Below are 9,770 nucleotides of genomic sequence, written 5' to 3'. Positions count from 1 at the left end.
TTGGACACTTGACATGTTGATGGAAATTGGGGAAAACTGGCTTGTTGGTTGAAATTCCCAGCAATGATATGAATGAGCCCTCTGCTGTTTGTTCAGAGCTGACGCTTGCATCTGGCAGGATGTAAACAGCAGTAACAATGACAACCGTTAGTTCCTGTGGCTTCAGTTAGAAACTGTAGTCCTGCTTATAGGATCTGTAGGATGGGTGTCCGTGACAAAACAGGACAAAAAGACAAATGCAAATAAAAAGACACATTTCTGAGGAGCCGCTGCGTCCACACGATCTGAACATGACAATAAATAAATAAAATAAACTGTATATATAATAGAGAATATAATGATGGACATTAACTGAATTGATTGTGTATCTTTGTCCAGAGTGGATCATGGTGGATCCTGCATGTTGAGACCAGGTCTGAGGAAGTGTAAGTGATTCATTAAAGAGCTCCACTGTGCCGACAACAAAGATAACTTCTGTTTCTTAAAGGGAGTTTTGTCCACAATGTTGTTGCTGAAGAGTCTAAAAAAACAGAACAAAAGCCACTGATACAAAATAAAATACAAATAAAATAAAGAAGAGAGCAGATAAGAGCAGTAAAGGTAATAAAAGTGACGTAGTGCAGTTCTTAAAAAATGAATGTGCAAGTGCAAAATGTAAATCAATGTAAACAGTTATGTCCATGGATGCAACTCCTGTCAGTTGTTTAGGAGTCTGATGGCAGAGGGGAAGAAAGAGTTCTTTAGTCTTAAAGTCCTGCATTTCACACTTCTGTACCTCCGTCTTGAGGGTAGAAGTGTGAACAGTCCGTGCTGGGGTTGGGAGGGGTCTTTGAGGGTGGAAGCAGCTCTCCTGTGGACTCTGCGGTGGTAGATGCTCTGCAGAGAGGGCAGTGGAGTCCTGGTGATCTTCTGCGCAGTCTTCACTCTCTGCAGGCGTTTGGTCCATGACAGTAGTGCTGCCGTACCACACAGTGATGCAGTTGGTCAGGACACTCTCAATGACGCAGCTGTAGAAGTTGCTGAGGATCTTGGGCGACATGCCAAACTTCTTCAGCCTCCTCAAAAAATACAGCCGCTGTTGGGCCTTCTTGACCAGCTGCGTGACATGAGGTGTCCAAGTGAGGTCCTCACTGATGTGGACACCCAGGTATTTAAAGCTGCTCACCCTGTCCACTTCAAGCTCCCGGATGAACAGTGGCTGATGCGTTCTCCTCTCCTTTCTCATGTCCATTATCATCTCCTTCGTCTTGTCCGTGTTGAGGGTGAGGTTGTTGTCTCCACACCATGACACCAGACTGGCCACCTCCCTCCTGTAAGCTGCCTCGTCACCGCCAGCGACGCGTCCTATGACTGCGGTGTCGTCCGCAAACTTCAGGATGATATTGTCCTTGTGGGAGGTGACACGGTCATAGGTGAACAGGGTGTAGAGGATGGGGCTCAGTACACAACCCTGTGGAGTGCCAATGTTTGTGATGAGTCTGGCTGAAGTCCTGTTACCAAGTGAGGTCTGCCAGTCAGGAAGTCTAGGAGCCAGTCACAGAGGGTGTGGTGCAGACCAAGTGTGGACAGTTTGTGGGTGGGGTTTGTGGGGGACGACCGTGTTGAAGGCAAAGCTGTAGTCGATGAAGAGTATCCTTAGGTATGAGTCTTTAGTTTCCAGATGAGAGAGGGAGTAGTAGATGGAAGCAGCAATGGCATCCGAGGTGGACCTACTGCAGGGGGTCAATAGTGTCTGGTATGCTGCTCTGAATGTGGGCCAGCATCACTCTCTCGAAACACTTGATAATGATTGGAGTGAGTGCCACTGGCCTGTAGTCACTCAGGCAGGTGGGTGGGCTCTTCTTAGGCAGGGGGATGATGGTTGTGGTCTTAAAGCACGAAGCAACGGTGCACTGGCTGAGGGAGAGGTTGAAGATGGATGTTAGGGGTGGAGTGGTGCAACATGGGAGTCACACGCACCACTTACATCTATCAAACTAATTTCCAGACAGGCAATGCAGGAACACGCACACACACACAATGTATGTTACATCTAGCTGGACCCAAAATGCACATACAGTAACACAAGTCAAACACACATTTATCCTAACACACACACACACACACACACACAGTCTTAGGCTTGTGGAGTGTTTTACAGAAGCCTTGGGGCTAAATCAAACACAGACACTGATCAAAGGTGGGATGTAAGCCCTCAGAAAAGTGTGTCTTCCAGACCACTAGTATAAAACTTCTGTTAGGTCTCTATCAGCTGCTGTAGGACTGTACGCTGTGTGTGCAAAACCCCGAGGCTACATTCCTGGAATCTCACTACTTTTCCAATGTATTTATTTCTAGGCTCACAGTTAGGTCCAAAAGTGTGCATCCACCTGTTTGAGATGGCAAAAAGAGAAAAAACATTATTTTTTTCATCAACATATTATTGAATGCACAGTGAGCTAGTACAAATGTTCTTCATGCAACGTTTTTGCACCAATGTAATTTTAAATATTGAAGTATTTTTTTAACAAACTAATTCACCTTTTATGTTGATGAAAGGACCTTTGTACTAACATGGTGCATCTTCTTGAATAATTAAACTGAAATAAACACATTTTTTAAATGAATTAACATTTTTACCACCTCAATTTACATTAAATATTATGTATAAACTATGAATATTAACTAACAACAATTTTTGACTGTAGTTTTTCTCACACTGGAGTAATGGCAATGCTACAAATGCTAATATCGGCAGCACGAACCAAGAACAAAGCTGCAGGACAGTAGAAAAACAAACAAACACAGCAGTTAATCACTGCTCCTGAGGAACAACTGAACTTCTAATCATCAACACTGTGCGATCATCTCTGCTGCTTCACAATAACAACAGTTAATGTTTAGAACAAACTGGGAGCTTAGTGAAGTAAACATGTATCAGTTAATGAGAGATGAGCAGTTCTCTGTAGGAAAGCTGCCTTTAGGTCCTACTGAACTCTGGGAAATGTAGGACATTAAAACTACACTCCATGATGTGATGTTTATGTGGACACATCAGCTGAACACATTTTAACTTTCAAACTAACAGTGAGGTGGTGTCGATGTGAGAACACAGCTCCACAAATGTTCACTACAATCATTTACCTGAGCTGTGAGATATAAGGCAGACACTGTAGGAAACTCCTCACTTCACTCTCTTCATCTGACCATCCTGTCAGCTTCACTGGTTTCTTCTCTGGTTGTAGTTTCAGCACTTCCAGGAGGATGGAGGTCTTTCTCTCTGAGAGGTTTATGAACCAGACTCTAGGAGCTGACTGGAAAACTGACAGTAATGATGGAAGAACTCTCAGACCTGTTTTAGTCTCATAGTCCTTCACATGGGAGAACAGATCCAACAGGAAATCAGACTGGTATTTTGCAACATTAACATATATGTATCTGTCACCCAAAGGGAATGTTTGATATGTGCAGACTGATGATAACAGCTCCAGTATCTTCTGTCCTGTCTGCTGTTCTCTCTCTAATGCTGCACAGAGCAGATTCGCAAAAATCCTGGGTTGACCTGAGACTTTAAACCAGTTATTGACACTGAAATGAGAATCAAACATTTTGTTTCAATATCAACAGCAACAAAATTCAAGTTAAACTGGTTTTACAGGTGTTTCTTCTAAAAGCCAACAAATACCTGCTAATGAGCAGAAAATGAAATGAAACATGAATCAGTGTAAAATTCAACAATAACAGGATAAATCCTACATGGAGTTTTTACTTTTCCTCACTGAAATTCTTCTAAAATGTTTAAGGAACCATAAACATCAGGCTACAATGGTAAATCCTCAGTATTTTTATCAATTCATCTCCTTCAAAGCTCAAAATACTGGAGCAGAAGTTTAAACATCCTTTATTCTGTAAAACTCTATCAAACTTCACACACTGATGTTGTAGCATAGTGAAGATTTGCAAAGCTCTACTTTCACTTCCATGTGACGTGTAATTTCATTTCAGTGAAGCTACAGAAAAATAAAGTCATTCAAACATTCGACTAAGTTCCAGTCACTTTACTGTCTGTATCAGAGTCACAGGAGCCACTGAATGAGTGTTTGATCCAGCATCCATCACTGATATTTGATCAGAGAAATGATAAAGTCAAAGTTCACCAATTTAGAAAAATATTTGTAAGATGATTTGTAAATCAAACTCTAAAACCCTGATGTGTTTAGGCAGGAAGAGCCATTTGTGGCTGTTCTTTAATGCAGGAAATCTCCTGCTTCATGTCTGAGATTTAAGAAACCAAGAACAAAGCTGCAGGTCAGTAGAAAAACAGACAAACACAGCAGTTAATCACTGCTCCTGAGGAACAACTGAACTTCTAATCATCAACACTGTGCGATCGTCTCTGCTGCTTCACAATAACAACAGTTAATGTTCAGAACAAACTGGGAGCTTAGTGAAGTAAACATGTATCAATTAATGAGAGATGAGCAGTTCTCTGTAGGAAAGCTGCCTTTAGGTCCTACTGAACTCTGGGAAATGTAGGACATTATAACTACACTCCATGATGTGATGTTTATGTGGACACATCAGCTGAACACATTTTAACTTTCAAACTAACAGTGAGGTGGTGTCGATGTGAGAACACAGCTCCACAAATGTTCACTACAATCATTTACCTGAGCTGTGAGATATAAGGCAGACACTGTAGGAAACTCCTCACTTCACTCTCTTCATCTGACCATCCTGTCAGCTTCACTGGTTTCTTCTCTGGTTGTAGTTTCAGCACTTCCAGGAGGATGGAGGTCTTTCTCTCTGAGAGGTTTATGAACCAGACTCTAGGAGCTGACTGGAAAACTGACAGTAATGATGGAAGAACTCTCAGACCTGTTTTAGTCTCACAGTCCTTCACATGGGAGAACAGATCCAACAGGAAATCACACTGATATTTTGTAATATTATAATAATCATCATCCTCATCATCCTCATATTCCTCCTCCTTATCATCAAGATCAATGTATCTCTCATCCAAAGGGAATGTTTGATATGTGCAGACTGATGATAACAGCTCCAGTATCTTCTCTCCTGTCTGCTGTTCTCTCTCTGCTGCTGCACAGAACTTTCTCTCATAGCCTCTTGGTTTAGTCGCCTGGTGTGCTGCAAGGTTCAGTTCTTGGTCCTCTTCTTATTTCTGTCTACACTACTTTCCTGGGTTCTATCACCCACTCACATGGCTTTTCCTATCACTGCTATGCTGATGACACACAGCTCTTCCTGTCCCTTCCACCGGATGACTCCATTACGCCTTTCTGCCTGTCTCTCAAACATCTCTGCTTGGATGACAGAGAGACATCTTCAGCTCGACCTCTCCAAGACCGAAGTCCTTGTCTTCCCAGACAAACCTTTGACACAACAAAACATCGGCATCAACATTGGATCCACAACATCGGCATTAACATTGGATCCACAGGGATTGTCCCCACTAAGGAGGACAGAAATCTGGGGGTCGTCATCGACGACCAACTGACCTTTAAGGATCAAATCATGCAGATTTGCCCTCTCCAACATCAGAAAGATCAGACCCTACCTCACGTAATACACAACCAAACTCATTGTACAGGTGCTGGTCATATTGGGTCTTGATACATAAACCAAAAATGACAACAAGAGGAGTTAATCATGATAACCTAATAAAAGTTGAGACTACTCCTCTTACAGAACAAAACCCCAGAACTATTAAATGTGGATTATTAAATATCAGATCTCTCTCTTCTAAATCTCTGTTTTGGATTTATTTTGTCTCACTGAAACTTGGTTGCAGCAGGAAGAATATGTCAGTTTAAATGAGTCATATTAATTATCATGTTCCTAGAAGCACAGTCTGAGGTGGAGGAGTTGCAGCAATCTTCCATTCTAACTTATCAATAAACCTTAGACCTAAACATAGTTATAACTCATTTGAGAGTCTTACTCTTAACCTTTCACACCCAAACTGAAAAACTCAAAAACCACTATTATTTGTTATCGTGTACCGTCCTCCAGTCCCTTGTCCCTACATATGGCATTGAAACGGATAATATAACATTATTTCCTCACAATTCTCTTCTGTCTGACCATTTTCTAAAAACATTTAAATTTACAATAACAGACTATATAGCAGTTAGGGAAAAATTCTACTATAGCAGATGCTTAAGTGAAAAAGCTGTCAACAAATTTAAAGAAATTATTGTTTCATCATTTGCTTCACCATATGTTAATACAATGGAAAGTAGTCTCCTTAATGTTACTCCTGCACAAGTAGATTATCTTGTTGACAATTCTGCAGCCTCACTACGTACAATACTCGATAGTGTTGCCCCTCTGAAAAAGAAAGCAGTAAACCAGAAGAGGTGATCTCCATGGTATAGTTCACAAACACGCAACTTAAAACAGGCAACACGAAAGTTGGAAAGGAAGTGGCGTTTCAGAAATTTAGAAGAATCTCATTTAGCCTGGAAAAATAGTTTAAAAATGTACAAAAAAGCTCTGTGATGCCAGAACAGCATATTATTCATCATTAATAGAAGAAAACAAGAACAACCCCCGGTTTCTGTTCAGCACTGTAGCCAGGCTGACTAAGAGCCATAGTTCTGTTGAGCCTAGTTTTCCCTTAACTCTGAGCAGCAATGACTTCATGACTTTCTTTATGAATAACATTGTAGCTATTAGAGAAAGAATTCACCAGATCCTCCCCCCAAATATTACAGATAGATCTTCATGTACAGCAGTGCTAGAATCATCGATAAGGCCCCACTCCCTGTTAGACTGCTTTTTACCCATAGATCTCTCTGAGCTAACTTCAGTTATTACCTCATCTAAACCAACAACCTGTCTGCTAGACCCTATTCCAACTAAGCTGCTCAAGGAAGCTTTACCCTTAATAGATACGTTCATATTAGATATCATCAATCTATCTTTAGAAACAGGCTATGTACCACAGGCCTATAAGGTAGCTGTAATTAAACCATTACTTAAAAAACCCTGTCTTGACCCAGGTGTTTTAGCCAATTACAGACCAATATCTAATCTCCCCTTTATTTCTAAAATCCTTGAGTTGCAAAACAATTATGTGATCACCTTCATAGGAATAATTTGTATGAAGACTTTCAGTCAGGATTTAGAGTTCATCATAGTACAGAAACAGCACTGGTAAAAGTCACCAACGATCTTCTCATGGCCTCAGATAATGGACTCATCTCTATACTTGTTCTGTTAGATCTTAGTGCTGCACTTGATACCATTGATCATAACATTTTATTACAGAGACTGGAACATGAAATTTGTATTAAAGGAACTGAACTAGGTTGGTTTAAATCTTATCTGTCTGATAGATTTCAATTTGTTCATGTTAATGATGAATCCTCCATGCACACAAAGGTTAGCTATGGAGATCCACAAGGCTCTGTGTTAGGACCAATACTTTTTACTTTATATATGTCTCCTTTAGGCAACATTATTAGAAAACACTCCATAAATTTCCACTGCTATGCTGATGATAACCAGCTATATTTATCTATGGAACCAGATGAAAATAATCAGTTAATAAAACTTCAAGCCTACAAGACATAAAGGCCTGGATGTCCCACAATGTTTTACTTCTAAACTCAGACAAAACTGAAGTCATAGTATTTGGGCCCAAAAATCTCAGAGATATGATGTCCAACCATATTGTTACCCTAGATGGCATAAGTCTGGCCTCCAGTACTACTGCAAGGAACCTTGGAGTTATTTTTGATCAGGATCTGTCCTTTAAGTCACATATAAGACAAATCTCTAGAACAGCCTTCTTCCACCTACGGAACATTGCTAAAATTAGAAGCATCCTGTCTCAAAGTGATGCCAAAAAACTGGTCCATGCATTTGTTACCTCTAGGTTGGACTACTGTAATTCCCTACTTTCAGGATGCCCCAGTAACTAAAGAGCCTGCAATTAATCCAAAATGCTGCAGCAAGAGTGCTGACTGGAACTAGCAAGAGAGATCATATTTCACCTTCACTAGCTTCTCTCCATTGAGTTCCCATTAAATCTAGAATAGAATTTAAAACCCTGCTTCTTACATATAAAGCTCTGAATGGTCAGGCTCCATCATATATAGAAGACCTCATAGCACCACATCATCCCAGTAGACCACTTCGATCTCAGAATGCAGGCCTACTTGTGGTTCCCAGAATTTCCAAAGGTAGAATGGGAGGTAGAGCCTTTAGCTATCAAGCTCCTCTCCTGTGGAATCAGCTCCCAGTTCAGATTCGGGAAGCAGACACCCTCTCTACTTTTAAGTCTAGGCTCAAAACCTTCCTCTTTAATAAAGCATATAGTTAGTTATAGTTATGCTGCCATAGGCTTAGACTGCTGGGGGACCCACCCCCCGATTCACTGAGCTCCTTTCCTCCTCTTGTCCCTCTCTCCTCTCCTCTCACCCCACAATTGTCACCACTGTATGACATTAACTTTGTGTCTTCATTATCCAAAGTTGTCTCTCCTTTTCTGTCTCCCTCTCTCTGCCACACTACTGTGTATATTTAACTTATAGTAGGACCCAAAACAGGAGACGGCGAGGGGAGGTGTTATGGTGAATGAGGGTTTATTGACAAAAGAGAAAGCACTAAAAATCACTCCACGAGGAGTTCAGATTCAGGAAGCAGACACCCTCTCTAGGGCAGGAGAACACACGTAGTAATAACTAAATAAACAAAGTAAAAGAGAACATGAACTTAAACAGACTGGAGATGGAAGAATAACTAAATTATAACCTTGCCGGGGAAGCAAGGGAACTAACTAAATAACTAAGGTGAACCAAACAGGGAAAAACAAATGGGAAACCAAACCTCAGACCAAAAGCTAAGGGCAGACACTGCTACGGTGAAAAGCTGCAGGTCTTTTTTGCAGAAGGCTGTGTGTGGATTTGGTCCTCTTTATCCATGTGTTGTGGTTTTCGTTTCGAGCCAACGCTAATGAAAACAACAGCCTCTTGGCATGTGGGCGCAGTGTGTTGGGGTCGGTCAGGGTCACACATGAAAACGGACTGACCGATCAGTCACACGGAGACCCAGGTGTAACAGTTTAATTAAGACTAGTTTATTTCTCCATCTACTAAAAAAACTAACTACTTGGTCGCACTGCTATTTATTGTGAAAGACACAGTTACTTTTTCAAGTATTGTTTCAAGCACTTTATCCAAAATTCAAGCACATTTCAGACCTGAAAGCACAAAATTAAAATTCAAGTATATAAAGCCGTTTCCCTCAGACATTTTTGTTCACACATACAACCACTTCTAAAAACGTCAGGATAAGATCAGGATTCCAGTGCATGTCTGAAATAGGCTTTATATAACACATAACTAAAAGAGAATCAGAAGCTGGTAAAAAAAAATAAAAAAAAATAAAATGAAATTAATATAAATATTAAGTGAGAAAGTCTCAATGAAATAATGTAGGATTATTATAATGTTCTTCTAAACTTCTCTGTTGTCTGATGACACCATTCTCAATATTTGATGCACAAAATTAAAAATTACTTTTAATATCAGGCTGTTTCTGCTGTAGGAGCAGAGAGAACAGAAGTTACTCTTAAATACTGTTAATTTATAATCACAGGAAAACTGTTCAGATTTTTTTTACAATGTCAGTAACAGTTATTGCAGAGTTTTGTTCTTTAGGTTTTCTGCTGTGGTCAAACAAAAAGTTATCAGAAAGAAATAAAACTTATCAATTCACTGAAGAAACAGGACAAACTGAATCCAGCACTGCTAAGTTCCAAA

Source organism: Channa argus, chromosome 4, assembly GCF_033026475.1.
Source record: "Channa argus isolate prfri chromosome 4, Channa argus male v1.0, whole genome shotgun sequence".
Taxonomy (NCBI): Eukaryota; Metazoa; Chordata; class Actinopteri; order Anabantiformes; family Channidae; genus Channa; species Channa argus.
Note: the sequence above shows the minus strand (reverse complement) of the source record.